The sequence below is a fragment of the Ahaetulla prasina genome, chromosome 10 (genome assembly GCF_028640845.1).
Source record: "Ahaetulla prasina isolate Xishuangbanna chromosome 10, ASM2864084v1, whole genome shotgun sequence".
NCBI classification, from domain to species: domain Eukaryota; kingdom Metazoa; phylum Chordata; class Lepidosauria; order Squamata; family Colubridae; genus Ahaetulla; species Ahaetulla prasina.
This window is the reverse complement of record NC_080548.1, coordinates 26,952,331-26,958,238: the sequence shown is the minus strand read 5'-3', so window position 1 is coordinate 26,958,238 and position 5,908 is coordinate 26,952,331. Positions and strand designations below refer to the sequence as shown.

At 38.5% G+C, this 5,908-nt stretch overlaps 1 long non-coding RNA gene across 1 annotated transcript; it reads left to right on the top strand.

Annotated features, from left to right (window-relative positions):
* On the top strand, positions 1 to 4,231 carry LOC131204728 (uncharacterized). Its single transcript, XR_009156628.1, has 3 exons — positions 1 to 67; positions 1,856 to 2,008; positions 3,467 to 4,231. It is a non-coding gene; the product is annotated as an uncharacterized LOC131204728 (long non-coding RNA).
* Positions 4,232 to 5,908: the final 1,677 nt, after the last annotated feature.

The following is a 5,908-nucleotide window of genomic DNA, read 5'->3' as shown; positions in this document are numbered from 1 at the left end:
CTTATTTTTGAGTTTGATTCTCAGGTTTGCGATGATCCAGACACATACTGCCCCGATGGCCTTGCAGGTATGTAAACCTTTTTGAAGCCTTTGAATCTCATTCTGCTTTTGGCACTTTTCTATTGGGATGGTTGACATAAGAAATCTATGTACAGGAAAATTCCAATGACATCTTTCTAATCTTTAATGCTGACTACTTCAGCTTCAATGTAATATTACAAGAGCAAAAATAGATTCAAGCTTAATGTCAACGCTTCAGTCTTGATTGCAGAAAATATGACTTCTGCAACAGAGTTGTTAATGCTTGGAACTCATTACCTGACTCCATAGTCTCTCAAAATCCCAAAATCTTCAACCAAAACTGTCTACTATTGACCTCACCCCATTCCTAAAAGGACTATAAAGGCATAAGAGCACAAAAGTGCCTACCGTTCCTGTCCTATTGTTCCTTCATTATATCAAATTAATATTTATTTATTTATTTATTTATTTATTTATTTATTTATTTATTCATATTTATATACACCTATCTCCTAAGGACTCAGGGCGGTTCACAGGCAAAATAAAAATACATATAGGATACAAAATAAAACATCAGATTAAAAAACTTATTCAACATAGCCCAATAGTTAAAAATAACAATATACACAATAAAACCCAGTTAAAACCCATATAAATTTAAAAAACCTAGTCCAGTATAGTCCAATATAGCTGATGCATATTCTTTACTTAGATATATATATATATTTTCTTCATGATATGTTTTTTTTACTTATGACAATGTTTGTGTATACTGTTGTGACAAAATTAAATTAAAAAAAAACATCTCAAAAAGCTACTCTTAATTGTGAAAGGAGAGATAACTGGATAGTGTTAGAAACATTTGGAAGAGAATACCCAAATATTTGGGCAGGAGAGCTCAAGGGACATCAGAACATCAAAAAGCCAAAATGGTTAGAAATCTAATTATTCTACTGTTTAGCAGATTCCCCAGGGATAAAAAAAAGTCAGTGAAAGGGAAAACAAGCTGTGTTGATCAGTGCTTTAAATCAATTCTTTTGCACAAGCACAAAATTTAAGAGAAAATTTCTACAAAATGTTTTATAGATGGCATTTAGAGCCTAAAAACTAGTGTATTTACAAGCTAAATGTTGGAGATGTGATTGTGTGATGCTAATTATCATATATGGTGGACTTGTAAAAATCAAATCATTTTGGATAAAAATCTGGTGGATTATGCAAAATATTTTGAAAGAAGATAAAGTTTACCCGCAGTTGTTTTACTGGGCATAATTACAGACTGTACGGTAATAGAGTAAATTGATTTTAAATTTAATATCAGCCGCTAGGCTATTAGTAGAATATTGGAAGAAGGAACAATTACCTACTATTGAAGAGTGGATATTAAAAGTTGCAAATTTAGATCATAAAAATTTCAGCGTATTTGAAAGACCGCTCACAAGAAAGATATATATTGGAATGGAAGATGAATTGATTATATTCAAAATAGATATCAGACCAAGCAGTATCATATAACTTTTGAATGAATAGAATGTAAGAATTGTATCTGTATTTTTTTTTTTTTAATGTAAGAAGGGAGTTAAGGTTCCAGGGGAGGGATGGGAGTTTATGGATAGTTAGCGTAGTTTAGTTTATGATTGTTAGATGTTATATCCTGTATTTTGCTCCAGGAAGTCCGAGAGGTGTGTCTGGGGGGATTGGGAGAAGCTGGGAAGGGGGAGGGGGAGAGGATGAGGGAAGGGTGGAGGGAGAATTTGTAAAAACTTTGTAAAACTTTTTAATAATAATAAAAAATTAATTCTTTTGCTACATGAACTTATTTTGTGACTTGCAGAAGATAGCATGCGCATCTATGAAAATGGGAAATCTTGCCCAAAATGTTTCAGAACAGGTTACGATAACTGTACAAGCAAAGGAGAAGTGCTTTGTATGGGTGATTTAGTGAACTGTATTGAAGTGAATGGAGAAATAAGCAGTATGCGATCTGGTAAGCTGTCTTTATTGTTCCTCTTCTATTTAAACTCTCTTTCCTGTTAGCTATATTAAGCCAGCCAGTATCTTCAGTTTTTGTTTTTTTAAAAAGCTACGGAATGCTAAGAACATGTTACAGATATGATGGTGTCAGTGGTGGGATTCAGCCAGTTCGCACCTATTCGGGAGAACCGGTTGTTAACTTTCTAAGCAGTTCCGAGAACTGGTTGTTGGAAGAAATCTTATTTTGTTTTTTTTCCCCACTTTACAGGGCTAATCCTGTAAGGAAGGCAGGAAGGAAATGTTCTGGTGGTGTTTCTAGCCTAATCTTTATTGCCCTCCTTACAGAAACTGCCTCTCTGGTTAACCCTTATTACATTGTAACAGCTAAGGTGAAGCACCCATCGACGTAATGTTGAGTTGGCCACACCCACACAGTCACATGACCACCGAGCCACACCTACCCAGCTGGTCATTAGGGCAGAGAACTGGTTTTTAAATTATTTGAATCCCACCACTCACAAAACCATTCACAAAACCTCAGTTGATTAGAATATACAGGTAATCCGTGACTTTAACTATTCATTTAGTGACCATTCAAAGTTACAACAGCACTAAAAAGATAGACTTTTTTTTACACCTCTTGAATTTCAGGGAGTCAGATATATGGATTGTAAATATATATATATATATATGAACCAACGCTACATTATGCAGTAGCTTTGTACTCCAAATCTGAGTAAAACATACTTCATACAAACAGTATAATAGAATTGGAAGGGACCTTTGAGGTCTTCTATTCCAACTCAGTATAGGAAACCCTATATCCATGATGGTGAACCTATGGCATGCGTGCCACAAATGGCATGTAAGCATTGCCCTTACTCAGCTTCAGCGCACATGCGTGCATCGGCCAGCTAATTTTTGGGCCTTGTGAGTCCACCGGAATTCAGCAAAACGGGACAATTCCGGCCTCTAGAGGGCTTCTGGGGGGGATGGGGAAGGCCATTTTCACCCTCCCCAGGCTCCAAGAAAGGTTCTGGAGCCTGGGGAAAGTGAAAAATGGGCCTACTGGGCCCACCAGTTACCTTTTTGTCGTCGTGTGCCAAAAGCAGATGGAACGCAGGGGATCACCAAAAATCCAGACTGGGCCCACCCCCATCTATTTTCTGCTTCCTAAGTCCCAGCTGATCGGGAAGAAATGAGGATTTTGCAGTAACCTTCCCCTGGATTGGGGAGGGAATGGAGATTTTACAGTATCCTTTCCCTGCCACGCCCACCAAGCCACACCCACCAAGCCTTGCCACACCCACCAAGCCACACCCACAGAACTGGTAGTAAAATTTTTTGAAACCCACCACTGATTGGTGCTCCTGCCCTTAGTTTAGAAATTGTTCATACATTTGATGAGAGGAAAATGTAGAAATACTTTGAACAAGCCCATAAAATAAATCACTGTTTCCTTCTGCTTTAGGTACAAAAATCCCTTTTGCTGGAAAAGGTTGTGTCAGCCGATCAGTTTGCGACCTTGAAGGGAAGTCAGTCCTGCGTGGGACTTACATATTCACATTTAAAAAGCTTCAGTGTTCTAAAGCCAACGTGGCTCTTCCATTGTTGTAATGCCTGGCTTTCACTCTGGAGAAGAAGGACCTTGGGCCTCAGGTGTCTTTCTTCCTTCCATGCATCCTTGGGATCTTTCCTGTGAAAATTCTCTCCAAATTAAATCAAAGGTAGCTGGCAAAGGTCTTAAGAAAGATCAGGTTGGGGTCAGTCTCCCTCCCTTTAAGCACTGATGATGTTACCTAGTTTGGTATCGAAACGTCTACAGGAAAACCACCAAGCTCACAGAACATCGAGGAGCCCACAACTAAATTTATGCTGCAAAAATTCTATACCTCTCTGTTGCCACTCTTAATGTCCTTCTCAAAGTTGCCATCTATCTATATTTTTTAACAGGAGAAATTATGGGCTAAATTCGAATTATTAACTGCCGTCCATGTAAGTTTTCATCCCCTTATTATGGAATTACAATGAATGTGGTATAAATGTCCTGCCCCAGCAAATTTTGTGCCCCATCTCCTGACATGAGGTCGAGAATCCCACCCAAAGGCTGCAATTGCAATTGTTGTCGAAATAGACTAATATCCTTTGGTCAGTTTGAGACCACTGTTTGCAGGCATTTTCTTTCTCTGGAAAAACAGCTTCAGCGTTTTTCTACCTTTCCGAAATTGTAATTCTCATTGATTTGTCGCAATATTAAAATAAAAAAAATTAGAGATTAGCTCTCCACTCGTAGGGGTGTGTTTTTCTTACTCATAAAACTTCCCATTCATTTCCTTTCTTACCCTTTTTCTTTGGGAAAGTCTGAGAAGGCCGCATGTCATGCCAAGGGAAAGCCATGGTTTATTTAAATGTTGGTTTGTTGATTCACAGATTAAGCCATCAAACCCCAATGTATAAACTGCAACAACTGGATTTTCTTACAGTGTTGAAGATTCTGCCTTTTGACTTGTAGTCAAAAAGAAAAAAAAATGTTTGCGCTGAGCAGTCTAGTCATTTTTGGATATAGGACATGATAATCTCCAGACCCCTCCGTAATTGGATAACTGCATTCCTGTCGAACAGGCAACAAGTGGTCGAAATAGGCAGCACCCTATCAAATCCTGCACCTGTTAATAGTGGTGTCCCCCAAGGCAGCGTTCTAGGATCAACACTCTTCATACTATACATAAATGACCTTTGTGATCCTATTATAAGTAACTGCGTTCTCTTCGCCGATGATGTTAAACTATTTAACATTGCCAGCAATGCTGCTACCCTTCAAAAAGACCTTGACTTTGTGTCGGAATGGTCAAAAAATTGGCAACTCCAAATCTCAACCAACAAATGCTCTGTCTTACACATTGGCAAAAAGAATCAGAACACAAAATACAAGCTAGGTGGACATGACCTTGTAGATGACCCTCACTTTGTCAAGGACCTCGGAGTACTCATATCAAATGATCTAAGTGCCAAAGCCCGTTGTAGCAACATCGCCAAAAAGGCATTAAGAGTTGTAAACCTAATCTTGCGTAGCTTCTTCTCCGGTAAGATTACACTACTAACCAGAGCATACAAAACATTTGCTAGACCAATTCTCGAATACAGCTCATCTGTCTGGAACCCACACTGCATATCGGACATTAATACAATTGAGTGCATCCAGAAATATTTCACAAGAAGAGTCCTCCACTCCTCTGCTCACAACAAAATACCTTATGCCAGCAGTCTTGAAATTCTGGGTTTAGAACTACGCCGCCTTTGGTATGACCTGAGCATAGCTCATAAAATCATCTGCTACAATGTCCTTCCTGTTGAAGACTACTTCAGCTTCAATTGCAACAATACACGAGCACACAATAGATTCAAACTTAAAGTGAACCACTCCAATCTTGATTGTAGAAAATATGACTTCAGTAACAGAGTTGTTAATGCCTGGAATGCACTACCAGACTCTGTGGTCTCATCCCAAAATCCCCAAAACTTTAACCTAAGATTGTCTCCTGTAGACCTCACCCCATTCCTAAGAGGTCTGTAAGGAGCGTGCATAAAAGCACCAACATGCCTACCGTCCCTGTCCTAATGTTCCCTTTAATTGTATTCATTTTATGCATTCAATTCATGCTTATACTTATATATATTATTTAATATATATTCGACTAAATAAATAAATAAATAAATAAATAAAAAATCATGTTACGAGAGGGATGCAGTGGCTCAGTGGCTAAGATGCTGAGCTTGTCGATCGAAAGGTTTCGAATTCTTAGTGCCGCATAACAGGGTGAGCTCCCATTACTTGTCCCAGCTTCTGCCAACCTAGCAGTTTGAAAGCACATAAAAAATGCAAGTAGAGAAATAGGAACCACCTTTGGTGGGA